Source organism: Heterocephalus glaber, unplaced genomic scaffold (assembly GCF_053883595.1).
Source record: "Heterocephalus glaber isolate CG9 unplaced genomic scaffold, H.glaber_assembly_v1.0 deba00001504, whole genome shotgun sequence".
NCBI lineage: Eukaryota > Metazoa > Chordata > Mammalia > Rodentia > Bathyergidae > Heterocephalus > Heterocephalus glaber.
Genome location: NW_028258324.1, coordinates 32911919 through 32927139, shown reverse-complemented (window position 1 = coordinate 32927139; position 15221 = coordinate 32911919). Strand labels below are relative to the sequence as shown.

At 37.8% G+C, this 15221-nt stretch overlaps 1 pseudogene; it reads left to right on the top strand.

Moving 5' to 3' along the window:
* The first annotated feature begins 12658 nt into the window (after positions 1 to 12658).
* LOC101712181 (ubiquitin carboxyl-terminal hydrolase 44 pseudogene) lies at positions 12659 to 14637 on the top strand (annotated as a pseudogene).
* Positions 14638 to 15221: the final 584 nt, after the last annotated feature.

Genomic DNA, 15221 nt, shown 5'->3' with positions numbered 1-15221 from the left:
GTAATTTCTCTTCTGCAAAGTGGGAATAATGATGTCATCTACTTCAGAGTTGTTGAGAGGTTATGTGAAGTTAAGCAGCTTTGTCTGAGGTTATGAACCTACTGCCTGGTGGAGTCACTTAACCATGCTTCATCTCTTCTAAAATTGGTTCAGCCTCATCTGTTTCCCTTAACTGCTGGTTCGTTCCACCTCCCAGTTTACTGCAAAGAATGATGGAGATGAGATGAGACCTAAAATTCCTATCCAATAACATCTTTACTAGGCTGCAAGTTTCCCAGAACTTGTTTTTTAAAGATATATTTACTATTAATTGACACATGGAAATTGTAAATCTGTATGGGGCATAGTGTGACATTTCAATACATGCATACAAGGTCTAATGATCAGAGCAGGGTAACTGACACTGCGGTCAACTCAGACGTTTATCATTTCTTTGTGTTGGGACATTCAAAAATTTCTCTGCTAGCTATTGTGAAATAGTTAATCATTGTCGATCATAGTTACCCTACTTTAGCACTTGTTCTTAATGAATCCCTCAATTGAAATTGATGAAACAAATATATTTTAAATATTCATTTAAATCTTGACTTTAAATATCATCATGAATATAAAACCTAATGAAGTACAAGGGCCAAAAGAAAATAAGGAATTTTAAAATAAGTTTGAGAAATTATAAATAAAAACATCACCCTTCCCTTTAATTCTTCTCTGCAGACAAAATTTGATAACTGGGATAGAATATGAGTTTTCCCAGGCTTAGGTTGATTTAGATTGCCTGCAAGCCAGTTTGTTTTTCTAAATTAGTTTCCCTGTTGTTAGTCAGCTTCCTATTGGTGTAACAAATACCTGAGATAAATAAACTTAAAAAGAGACAAGGTTTATTTTGGCTCATTTTGGAAGTTTCAGTCCATAGTTGACTACCTCATTGTTTTGGTGCCTGCTGTGAGGCAATACATGAATGAGAGTATCTGATAGAGGAAGCTGATCATCACATGATGGCCAGGAAGAGGGAAAAATAGGAAGAAGCTGTGCACACCCCTAGCGAACTAACTTCCTCCCTCTGGGCCTTCATAAGGGTTCCACAAGCTGTAAACTAATTCTACCACGTGAGTCTTTGGAGGACACTTATCCAAACCATAATACTTTTTCAGTACAACTATGGACCAAATGTTAATTAGTGACAATCACCCAATATTAAAAGTCAAAAAATAAACCAAATAAAAATGAAACAATGGCTGTCAAAGTTCATCATTACATATAAACCCATACGCATACAACCATTCCTTCTTAAGGGTACCTGTCAAGGATTAGTCGACTGAATATAAAGTAGACATTCAAGTCCCCTGAGCTCTCTCTCCCACTGACAGATAATTCATGATTTTCCTTTCTCTAATCTAGTCCCCTGGTTGTATAGCTTCTAGTTGTGGCTTCACATTTACAAAAATTAAATAAACATAAAGCCTACTGTACCTTAAAAAGTGCCCACTTCCCTAGGCATACTTAGCTGAAAATAGCCAGGCCAACAAGGACATCAGGTCAAACCCTAAGGCTGAAGTTTTCTTAAGCACCTGCCTTTCCATAATCTTTTCAGTTTTTATTAGGTGTTGGGAGAACTCATGCTCCCTTACAAGGTATCATAAAGTTTTGCTTTTATCAAGACTTGTCCTTTCCCATGTTCCCTAGCATTTACAAACTACTTTTAATCCATTAATTTTATCCAACTACTCTATTCTGGCTTCCTCAGGTAGCAGCTGAGCAAAATTAGGCTTTATTTTAAAGTATTGTTAGACCTTCCTCTTTAAAAAGTTTCTCTTGTGGGGGAAATTTTTTTCCCCTTACGAAAGTAGCTTCTGTTGAGGGGAATTTAGAAAATCAAAAGGGGAGGTGGAATTAAAAGCTCTCTAATCCCATTATCCCTAGATAAATCACCAATGACATTTTAGTGAACATTTTGATAATTTTTCTATGTGTACATTTTTGCAGAAACAAGTTCATTAGTTCAATTTGTATACAAAAATTTTCTTGTGATTGTAATTTTCTATAAAATCAATTTTAATGATTTATTTAGGGAAATGTCATTTAACTTGCTCATCCTGCTTACACTGTTATCTTAGGTTTCCAGATTATGAGGACTTGAACCTATAAAAGAATGGACATTGGACCAGGAATTTAGCTCAACTGGCACCATGCCTGCCTCACAAGCACAAGGTACTGAGTTCCATCCTGGTACCATAAATAAATAAATAAATAAATAAATAAATAAATAAAAGAATGGACATCAACAAGAGCCCCACTGCACGATGGGGACAAAAAGAGTATTCTTAGGGCTGAATGTAGAATAAGTACATGTCAGGCAGAAGGTTTTTTGGAATTGTTTCCATTTATAGAATAAACAGTCCTGTCCTGTGCTGAGATGCCATAGTGTTGAATCACTAAGCCTCTTTTGGGGTGTCTGTTTTTATCACAGTAACATTGTTGCATAGTTTCAAGTTGGGGATTGTGATACCCTCTGCCTTATCTTTGTTGCCTAGAATTGCTTTTGCTATTCTAGGTCTCTTATGGCTTCAAATGAATTTTTGGATTTTCTCAAGTTCTGTGAAGTATGCTGTTGTAATTTCAATTGGGATGGCATTGAATCTACATAGCAGTTTGAAAGTATGGCCATTTTCATTATATTGGTTCTTCCTACCCAGAAGCAAGAAATGTCTTTCCATTTTCTCATATCCTCTTTGATCTCTTTTTTTACAGTGCTATAGTTTTCAGAATAGAGGTCTTGATTTCTGTTGTTAGATTGATTCCTAGGCATTTCATTATTTTGGATGTTATTGTGAAAGGAGTTTTTTCTCTAGTTCCTCTCTCAGTGAGTCTGTTGTTTGTGTACAGGAAGGCTATTGATTTTGGTGGGTTGACTTTGTATCCAACTACTCTATTGAATTTGGTTATTGAATCTAGAAGACTTTTGGTGGAGTTCTTGGGGTCTTCTATATAAGGTTTCATGTCATCTGGAAATAATAACAATTTAACTTCTTAATTTCCTGTCTTTATTGCTTTTATTCCTTTCTCTTGTCTAATTGCTGTGGCTACTGTTTCCAGAACTATTGAACAGGAGTGGTGATATTAGACATCCTTGTCTTCTTGGTGATTTTAGCATAACCATTCAGGATGATGTTGGGCTGTTGGTTTTTCATATATGGCTTTTATCAGGTTGAGATAAAGACCATCTATTCCAATTTTCTGTAGGGTTTTTACCATGAATGGATGTTGGATTTTGTGGAATGCTTTTCCTGCATCTATTGAAATGATAATAGTGTATTACATATATGGATTTGCATATGTTGAACCATCATTGCATCCCTGGGATGAATCCCACTTGGTTAAGGTGTATGATCTTCTGGATGATCTTCTGCATTGTTTGAGAGTACCTTATTAGCAATTTTTGCATCTATGTTCATTAGTGAGATTGGCCTATAGTTCTCTTTCTCGGTTGGATCTTACTCTGCTTTTAGGATCAAGGTGATGCTTGCTTCCAGGAATGAATTGAGGAGTATTGCTCCCCTTTCAATTTCATTGAAGAGTTTAAACAGTAGTGGCAGTAATTCTTCACCAAATGTCTTGCAGAATTCAGCAGTGAAGGGCATTCCATGGCTCCCAGCCCAGAGAAAGGGGGTTCTGGACCACCATTCAACTGGTCCCAGCCCAGAGGTAGGGGCTTCCAGGCTGCTCTTCCACTGATCCCAGCCCAGAGGAGGTGAGCTGCACAGGCGCCAATAGTACCACGCCGCCCCCCGCCCCCGCAATCAAAATGAGAAGACACTTAAGTCTCAAAACCAGAATTCCAGGTGACCTAAAACAACCCCAAAGAGAAATGAGATGGAACACTGTGATACTCAACCACCTGGACTCCCTGAACTGGCAACAAAAGAAGACCTAGAAAAAAATGAAATCAGAAATAATTTCTCAGATAACAGCAGACATTGTGCCCATAGTGCAAGACATGATTAATAAATCTAGAGAGGACACAGATTAAAAAAATAGAGGAGCTGAGGATCATGATAGAATCCAGACATTGGAAGTAAATGGAATCCATAAAACAAATACAAACAGATTTCCAGAAGATTAAAAAATCCACTGAAAGTCTGCACAGCAGAGGGTCATCAATACCTACTTCCACAACCTATACACCAATAAGATGGAAAACACACAAGAAATGGACAGATTCCTAGATACATATGAATTACCAAAGTTGAACGAAGACCTAAAAATTCTAAACGACCCAATATCAATCAATGAAATTGAAAACGTAATTAAAAACTTACCAACTAAGAAAAGCCCAGGGCCAGATGGCTTCACTGTGGAATTCTGCAAAACATTTAGAAAGAACTACTGTCACTACTGTTTAAACTCTTCAATGAAATTGAAAGGGAAGCAATACTCCCAAATTCATTCCTGGAAGCAAGCATCACCTTGATCCCCAAAGCAGAGAAAGACCCAACCAAGAAAGAGAACCATAGGCCAATCTCACTAATGAACACAGATGCAAAAATCCTTAATAAGATACTGGCAAATAGAAAAGAAAGATGATCAAGAAGATCATACACCCTGATCCAGTGGGATTCATCCCAGGGATGCAGGGATGGTTCAACATACGCAAATCAATCAATGTGATATACTATATCAATAGAGCCAAGGTCAAAAACCATATGATTATCTCCATAGAGACAGAAAAAGCATTTGACAAAATCCAACATGCATTTATGATAAAAACCCTACAAAATATTGGAATAGAAGGTCTCTACCTCAATCTGATAAAAGCCATCTATAAAAACCAACAGCCAGTATCACACTAAATGGTCAAAAACTGAAAACCTTCGCACTAAAATCAGGAACAAGACAAGGATGTCCACTATCACCACTCCTGTTCAATATAGTTTTGGAAAAATTAGCCACAGCAATAAGACAAGGGAAAGAAATAAAAGGAATAAATATAGGAAATGAAGAAGTCAAATTGTCATTATTTGCAGATGACATGATACTGTATATAGAAGACCCCAAGAACTTCACCAAAAGTCTTCTAGACTTACTAACCAAATTCAGTAGAGTAGTGGGATACAAGGTCAACACACAAAAATCAATAGCTTTCCTCTACACGAATGACAGACTCACTGAGAGAGAAATAGGGCAAACAATTCTTTTCACAGTAGCATCCAAAAAACTGAAATACCTAGGAATCAACCTAATGAAAGAAATCAAAGACCTCTTCTCTGAAAAGTATAGCACTCTGAAAAGAGAGATTGAAGATGATATCAGAAAATGGAAAGACATCCCCTGCTCCTGGGTAGGAAGGATCAATATAGTGAAAATGGCCATACTTCCAAAACTGCTACATAGATTCGATGCAATCCCAATTGAAATCCCAGGAGCATACTTCACAGACCTTGAGAAAACAATCCAAAAATTCATTTGGAACAAGAAGAGACCCAGGATAGCAAAAGCAATTCTAGGTAACAGAGATATGGCAGGGGGTATCACAATCCCTGACCTGCAGCTATACCACAAAGCTACTGTGATAAAAACAGCATGGTGCTGGCAAAGAAAGAGACTTGAGGACCAGTGGAACAGATTAGAAGATGCAGAAACACCTCCAGACACACTCAGCCATCTCATCTTCGATAAAGGAGCCAAACACCCTCACTGGAGGAAAGATAGCCTCTTTAATAAATGGTGCTGGAAAAATAGGGTTTCAACTTGCCTCCCATTAAAACTACACCTATATCTTTCACCATGCACTAAACTAAAATTGAAATGGATTAAAGATCTAAATATTAAAATAGAAATGCTGAATCGCCTGGAACAGAGGTTAGGTAGAACCTTTGAAGACATTGCTGTAGGAAAAGATTTTATGAACAAAGCCTCAATTGCCCATGAACTAGCACAAACAATCAACAAGTGGGATCTCTTCTTATTAAAAAGCTTCTACACAGCAAGAGAAACCACCACCAGTGTGGAGAGACAACCCACAATATGGGAAAAAATCTTCACCTGCTGTTCCTCAGAGAAAGGTCTACTATCTAGAATCTATAAAGAACATTAAAAAATCAGACCTCCCATATTTAAAGACACAATCTGAAAATGGGCATCTAAAATGAACAGACATTTCTCACACAAAGAAGTAGAAAGAGCAAAAAAAATATGAAAAAATGCACAACATCACTGGTCATTCGAGAGATGCAAATGAAAACAATGCTGAGATTCCACCTAAATCCAGAAAGAATGGCTGCTATCATGTAATCAACCAATAACAAATGCTGGCGGGGCTGTGGGGAAAGAGGAACACTGCTCCACTGCTGGTGGGAGTGTAGACTGATGCAACCACTGTGGAAATAAGTATGGAAATACCTCAAAGAACTGGGACTGGAAGTCGCATTTGACCCAGCTATTCCCCTGCTGGGTATCCTCCCCAAAGAATTAAAAAGAATCATACCACAGTGATATATGTGCACCCACGTTCATAGCAGGACAATTTGTAATAGCTAAAACTTAGAAGCAGCCCAAATGCCCATAAACTGGAGACTGGATAAAGAAAATGTGATTTTTTAATAAAATAGAGTACTACTCAGGCATAAAAAATGAGAAATAAGAGATATTTATAGTAAATGGATGCACACTGAGGCCATACTCTTAAGTGAAATAAATAGGACACACATGTGTAAATACCAAATATTTTCTCTAGCATGAGAAACTGAAAGTGTAAATAAGGACTAAAAGGTATAATAACGTGAAATAGCATGAAAAGGGGCAAAGGGGAAGGGGAAGTGGGAGGGGTACGGGAAAGGAGAGAAAGGAATGGAATTAATATGAGAAAATGAAAAAATGGCAACAAAGTCTTTGTAAATAGGTATGGAGGGGTTGAAGGGAGGGCAGGGGAAAGGGAAAAAATAAGAACCAAGACAGAATATGTAAAGGTGTAAATTTCCAATGATGAATGTCATTATATTGTATACCTAAAATGTACCAATAAAATAATATTTTTTAAAAAACAAGAATTCATCAGTGAAGCCATCAGGACTTGGACTATTCTTCATTTGTAAATTTTTAAATACATTTTGAATTTTGCTGATTGAAGTGGGTTTTTAGAATTTTTATATCTTCTTTGTTCATCTTTCGTAATTCATATGTATCTAGAAATCAGTCCATTTCTTCTGTCTTTTCCATCTTTTTGGCCCATAGGTTCTCAGAAAGTATTGATGATCCTCTGGATTTCTGCTGGGTCTGTTGTAATTTCCGCCTTTTCATTCCTAATTGCTTGGATCTTTTCTTTCCTTTTATGATAAGGTTGGCTAAGGATTTGTCAATTTTGTTTATTCTTTAAAAGAACCAAATCTTTGGTTCAGTGATTTTTTTATATTGTTCTCTTAGCTTCCATTGCACTGATTTCTTCTCTGATCTTTATAATTTCCTCCATTGTTTAACCTTTGGGTTTGTCTTGCTCTTCTTTTTCTAGAAGCTTGAGGTTCAGCATTAGGTTGTTTATTTGAGCTTGCTCTGTTTTCCTAATATGAGTATTCACTGCTATGAATTTCCCTGTCAAGACTGCTTTCATTGTGTCCCATAAATTTCAATATGTTGTACTGGCATTGTCATTTAATTGTAGAAACTGTCTAATTTCTTTATTTTCCTCTGTGACACATTAGCTGTTCAGGAGTATGAGGTTCAATTTCCATGTGTTTATGAAGATCTTGTAGTTTCTTTTGCTATTAATCTCCAATTTCATCACGCTACTATCTGATAATATACAGGGAATAACTTCAGTTCCTTTGCATTTATTTAAACATGTTCTATGAGCAACTATGTGGTCTATTTTGCAGAATGACCCATGTGCAGCTGAAAAGAATATGTATTCTGATTTTGTGGGGTGGAACACTCTGTAAAGATCTGGTAAGTCCATTTGCTCAAGAGTTTGGATTCCACCGCTCCCAGGGCAGAGGAGGTGAGCCAATCCCAGTGCCCAGGAGGAGGCTCACTGGCTGCCATTCCACCGCTCCCAGGGCAGAGGAGGTGAGCCAATCCCAGGGCCCAGGAGGAGGCTCTCTGCCCACCATTCCACCACTCCTAGGGCAGAGGAGGTGAGCTGCGTGGGTGCCAGCAGTAACCCACCCCCCCGGGCTGCCACCTTGGAAATGAGAAAACACTTAAACAAGCCTCAAAAACAGACTTCTAGATCACCTACAGCAACTCCAAAGGGAAATGATACTCAACCACCTGAACTCCCTGAACTGGCAACAAAAGAGTATCCGGGAAAACTGAAATCAGAAATAATTTCTCAGATAACAGCAGAGATTGTGCTCATAGTGCATGACATGATTAATAAATCTAGAGAGGGCACAGATAAAAAAATACAGGAGCTGAGGAACACGATGGAATCCCAACATAGGAAACAAATGGAATCCATAAAACAGGTACAAAGAGATTTTCAGGACATTAAAAACTCCACTGAAAGTCTACACAGCAGAATGAACAAATGTGAGGACAGAATTTCAGATATGGTGGATAAGATTGCAATTAGTGACCAGGAAAAGAAAAATTTCTTTAAAATTGTAAGGACCATGAGAAATGAATCCAGCAGCTGATAGATGATGCAAAGAAGAATAACATAAAACTGATTGGAATCAATGAAGAAATAGGAGAGAGTGCAGATTACATAAAAAAGCTGTTCACAGAAGTGATGGCAGAAAACTTCCCAAGGAGGGGAAAAGAACTTGACATACAGATAAGTGAGGCATATAGGACTCCAACTAGCCTTGATAAAAAAAAAAAAATCTACACATAGGCATATAATAGCATTCCAGAAACCCAACAGAAGAACAAAATTCTACAAGCAGTGAGAGAAAAGAAACAAATCACATACAAAGGAAAGCCCATTAGAATTACAGCAGACTTCTCAATGCAAATCCTCAAGGCAAGAGGAGCTTGGAGTGATGTATTTCAAGCCCCAAAGAAAAACAGCCTCCAACCCAGACTAACCTACCCTGCAAAACTATCTTTCAAAAGATAGTTTTGATGGAGAAATAAGATACTTTTATGATAAAGAGCACCTTAGGAACTTCATGAATACCAAACCAGCACTCCAAAAAATTTTAGACAATATCCTAGGGAAAGACAATGAGGATCACAACCCCAGGAAGCCCAACAGAATGAATCTGTTGGGCATGACAAATTAAACACAAAGCGGGAGACTCCAACAGAAAGAAAAAGTCATAGCAAGGCTTTTACAACTTTTAACTTCAGCTCCCCAATGAGTGTATAATTCAATCTTGTTATTGTACTGATTAGTATTTTTCTGATTCTAGTGTTGCACACCTTTCCTTGTGCTGTCCTGGCTATTTATCATCTTCTTGTGTCTACTTTTTAATTGGGTTGTCTATTAATGAGCTATAAGAGTTCTTTATATATTCTGGTCATAGGTTATATGCCTTGTAAATATGGTCTGTTTAAGGACTACTTTTCATTTTAATGATGTCATTTAAAGTTCTAAATTTTGATGGAATCATATTTATCAATTTTTTCTTTTATACATCATGTTTTTTGTATCCTAGGAAGTTCTTGCCTACCCTAAATTCATAAATAATTTCCCTTATAATTTCTTCTTATACTTTTATAGTTTTCATCATTCATATTTAGGTTCATAGATCCTTTCAAGTTATTTTTAAGTATGGAAATAAAGGGTTGAGGTTAATTTTTTACATACAGATACCAGGTGTTCTAGTGCCATTTGCTGAAAACACTATCATTTCCTCTGCTCTTGAATTGAGTTTATATTCTATAAAAATGTTAATGTTAAATAATCTTTCAAAACTCAGTGGACCATATACGTGTGGTTCTATTTCTAGATTCTCTGTTTTTTTCCAATGATCTATATGTCTTTCCTTACTCCAACACTGCCTTGATTACTATAGCTTTAGAAGAAGTCTTAAAATTAAGTACTAAATGTCTTTCAACACTGTTATTTTTTTCTTTTTCTTTTTACTTTTCTAGGTCCTTTGTACTCCTATATAACTTTTAAATTTCAATATCCAATTCTTCATTTATAGCAAGTATACATAGACCTGAATTTTTATATATACCTTGTGTTTTCTAATCCTGCTAAATTCAAATACAAGTTCTAGGGGCTCCTAGAGATTTTAGTATTTTCTCTGTAGATGATCATTTCATCTACATATAAAGATTTTGCTTCTACTTTGCCAATCCTATCCTAATTGTGTCATTTTATTGCCAGACTATTTTGGTTTAGGCCTATGTTTAAAAGTTTAATGGGCAGATGAAGAGTAAGCATATCTGCCCTTGTTCCCCACCTTAGGGAAAAAGCATTGTATCTTCTCCATTCATATAAGGCGTTTTTGCTGGAACTATGGAGTACCTGTCTTTGATCTGTTGAGAAGGTTCTGTTCTACTTCTAGTCTCCTGGTAGCTTTTACCATGAACAGCTGTGGAATTTAGTCCAATACTTTTTCTCCAACTACTGACAGGATCATATGGCTTTTTCCTTTCCTCTGTTAAAATGATGACTTTTGGGGGTGGACCTTCCAATGCTGAACTAACATTGCCATCCTTATACTAAAACCACTTTCTACATACTGCCAGATCTGACTGCTAATAGTTTGTTTTGTTAGACAAATTTCTATCTATGTTCATATTTTTTTCTTCTATTATCTTTATCCAGTTTTAGGATTAGCACAATGTTGATTTCCTAAAATGAGGGGAGAAGTGTTCCTTCTTTTTTCTGCTTTAAATGTTTGATACAATTTATCAGTTAAAATGTATATGAGCCTGTTGTTGTCATATAGGTAGGTTTTCAAGCTAGGAATATACTTTCTTGAATAGGTGCTATTCAAATTTTATATTTCCTCCAGAATTAGTTTCATTAATTTGTCTTCCAAGGTACTTCTTAGAAGTTATCAAATTTATTTCAAAAAAGATTTTTGTAATATGCTTTCAATATCCTTTTAAATTCTGTAAAATCTGTGGCAATGCCTCCTAGGTCTTGATATTTTAATTTTAATAATGTATAAAAAAATGAAAGTTTGGGTTTTTTTGTTTGGTTTGATTTTTGGGTTTTGTTACTGGGGATTGAACTCAGGACCTTGTGCTTATGAGGTAGGCATGATGCCACTCAGCTAAATCCCCAGCTCTGGAGGTATGGTTTTGATATTTGTTTAGGAGTCTTCTCATTTCAACCCATGCAGTCTGCTGTGCCTTTATTGAGGTGACTCTTTGGTCTTCCAGTGGGCTTCAATTCTCAACAAACTTGGGAAATGTCTTCTCTCTCCTGTTCCCCACTTCACCAATTCCTGCATTCAGAATGATGGCCTTCTGGATCTTCCTGCTGGGCTGTTGTCACAGACTGCGGTCTGCGCTCCCTTACCAATAGTATCTGGGCAGGCCTGCCTGGGCAACTGTTGTCTGGGTGGGCTTCTGGTTGAGGCCTGTGTGCACTTATGATGGTATCTGGGTGGGCCTGTGGCTGGGGCCTGCATACCTGTGCAACTGTTACCCAGCCAGGCTTCTGGCTGGGGCCTCCACACACTTACCAATGATATCTGGGTAGGCCTGTGGCTGAGGCCTGCACCCCCAATCCACTGGTGTCTGGGTGGGGGCCTCAGTGGGGCCTGTGCAACCATGCTGCTGATGTCCAGGCAGGCTTCTGGCTGGGGCCTGCACTCACTTACCAATGGTATCTGGACGGGCTTCTGGCTGGGGGCTGCACACCTGCACAACTGTTCTTTTCTATTTTCATTTTTCTTTCTTCTTCCTTCCTTTTTCTCTCCCTCCTTGTTTCCCTTCCCACTTGAAGATTTTCTTCCCATTTCCCAACATCTATTATACATTTTAGTCCTTATTTCCACTTTTGGTTTCTTACACCAGAGAAACAATGCAGAATTTAAACCCAATTTATTTCACTTAATAGTATGGTTTCAAGGTCCATCCATTTAGCTATAAATGTCTGAAGCTCATCCTTATTTATGGGAGAGTAGTGCTCCATTGCATTAAAAAAACACATCTTTATCCATTTGTCAGTAGATGGGCATTTGGGCTGTTTCCAAGATTTAGCTATTACAAATTGTGCCACTAGAAACATGGGGGTGCATATATTTCTGTGGTATATGATGATTTTAACTCTTTTAGGAAGATATGAAGAAGAGGAATAGGTGGGTCAAATGGAACCTCTAGTTTTAGTTTTTTGAGAAATCTCCACACTGATTTCCACAGTGTTTGCACCAGTATGCACTCCCACCAACAGTAGAGAAGGGTTCCTTTTTCCCCACAGCTCCACCAGCATTTGTTATTGCTTGATTTCTTGATAGCAGCCATTCTTTCTGGATTTAGGTGGAATCTCAGCATTGTTTTCATTTGCATTTCATGAATGACCAGTGATGTTGAACATTTTTTTGTATATTTATTGCTGTTTCTACTTCATCTGAGAAATGTCTATACATTTCAGATGCCCATTTTTGGATTGGGACTTTAAATTTAGCAGGTCTGCTTTTTAAAAATTCTTTATATATTCTAGATAGTAGTCCTTTGTCTGATGAATAGGTGGTAAAAAATAATTTCTCACTCTGTGATGTCTTCAAGAGTTCTCAGCAATGTTGGTGAACTGGGTAGCAGGGCCTGTAGTTCTAAGATCTCACTCCATCTCTGGCCATTTTCCGATGCCTCAGGTGTTGTGAACAGAGACTTGTTTGGATTATGCGTTTCTCAGATGGACTTAGTAAATGTTGATGATTTATAAATGCAAACACACTGGGCAGTTGCAGCTTGCTCAAAACCAGCTTGCTCAGTCCTCAGAAATGGCATTGTGTGGACTGCAGTATAACTGAGTCCATCAGGGCCTGCCTCAACTGTCCCCACATGCCTTGTGGATGCTATATTAAAGAGCACTTTCAAGAAAGCAGTCATCCTGTTGGATTGGAAGTGAGACAATTCTCACTTCTTAAATGATGATGTCCAATCTCCCCTTCGGGATTAAGACCAAATGTGTCCTGCTCTTTGGCACAGGTGAAGGATGCTCATGGGGAAAAGAAAAAGGCAAGAGCAATTTCAGGAAAAAACAGTAGCAAAAAGAGAAGTGAAAAAAAGATAGCAAGAACTGTTAGAGTATCAAGAGAAAGCAGAATTGGAAAGTACGCCTCCCAGAAAGAGTTCACATTTGCAAAGTGCAGCTCAGTCTACCATGATGAAAATTGCTCCTGTTCAGCTTCCACCACAAACCACAGCATCACAGGAGAAAATCATGTCTACCTCAGAAGACAGAAGGTTGATGAAAACTAGTGATGCCTCAACTCAATGAAGGCCAGTAGTAACTCCTGTTGTAACAGGATCGAAAAATTTGGGAAATACTTGAAATTTGGAAATACTATATGAATTCTGTTCAAGTGTTGAGTCATTTACATATTTTTTGACAATGTTTTTTAAAGCTTAATCTGAACCAGTGGCTGGCTGTGACTGCTGCTAAGACAAGATCTTACAGTCATCTTTCCATGACAGAATGTATATCAAATGAGTGAATGCCAAGAAAGAAAACCAGGCTTTCTTTGCTCCAGACATCCAAGTATGTCATTAAAAAGTAGAAATATGGAACTTATTCAGCCAAGGGAGCCAAGTTCACAATATTTCTGTCATGAATTGCATGCCTTATTCCAGGTCATGTGGTCTGGAAAGTGGGCCCTAGTTTTTCCCTTTGCTATGTTACACTCTGTAGAGAGGGTGATTCCTGCTTTTCATGGTTATGCCCAACAAGATGCTTAGGAATTTCTTTCTGAACTCTTGGGTAAAATAAAAAATGAACTAGAGATAATGGATAGGGTGCCAGTGCTTGTCCCCACTTCTCAAAGGAAACTTATCAAGAAAGTTCTGAATGTTGTAAATAATATTTTTCATGGACAACTTCTTAGTCAGATTACATGTCTTGCATGTGACAACAAATCATATACCATAGAACCTTTCTGTGACTTGTCAGAATTTCCAGAAAGATACCAGTGCAGTGGGAAAGATGCTACTATGCAGCCATGTTTGATTACTGAAATGTTGGCCAAATTTAGAAACTGAAGCTTTAGAAGGAAAAATCTACATATGTGACCAGTGTAACTTGAAGTGTAGAAGGTTCTTCAAGCCAGTTACATTCACAGAAGCCCAGAAGCAGTTCCTTATCTGCCACCTGATGCAGGTTCTCAGGCTGCATCTCTATCGGTTCAGGTGGTCAGGATGTAATAACCAAGAGATCAGTGTTCATGTTGGCTGTGAGGAAATCTTAAACATGGAGCTCAATTGCTGCAGGGTGACTTTGAAATCGTTCTGACCCAAATGCTTTCTCTATGACTTGTCTGCCATAGTGATGCACCACAGGAAAGTGTTTGCTGGGGACACTATACTATATTCTGCTGTAATTCTGGAGGAGAGTTCTAGATGCACTGCAACGATTCCAAGCTGATCATGTGCACCATGGCCGAGGTGTGCCAGGCCCAGGCCTACATCCTGTTCTAGATCCAACACATCCCTGAGACCAGACACCCGGAGCTCCTAGTGGATGACCAGCACCCCAGTGAAGGTGCAGACACCCATTCTAGTGAAAGCCTTAGCTGATGCAGTTTGCTTCTTGAAATTTGTACAGACCTTTTTAAAGGGCTGAGTTAAAATTTTGAGCTTTTTAAAAATTTATGAATCAGTGCATACAACATTTATGCATTACGCATTTAATAAAACTTTACAGAGATGAAACAAATACATGTTTTTCAAGTGCTTGGTTGTTTTAAACTGTTTACCTTAGGGTCATGTTACTCCTTACACTGGATATGTTAATTGGCTCAGATCATGAATTTGTGCAATCTACTGAAGAAATGCAGGGAGGCATTTTATATGTTATTTATCTTTTATAGCTGCTTTCTATACAAATTGTAAATAGACGGAAAATTGGATAGTTTCTTCACAGTGTTAACCAAAAAAAGGAAAAGATATTTCTTGCAGGCCATTTGTATACTGAAGTCACCTTGGCCCTGTAAAGGGAGCTAAGCTAATGCACTGAAAATGAGCTATCAAAGCATCACTTGTACTCAGCAGTCATCCTCAGTGACATTCCCAAGACTTTGCACATGACAGGGCTCAGAAGACTTTAATTTGGTTAATGGAATTTGATTTAAACTTTTAACAATTGTTGGAGACTGAGGCAG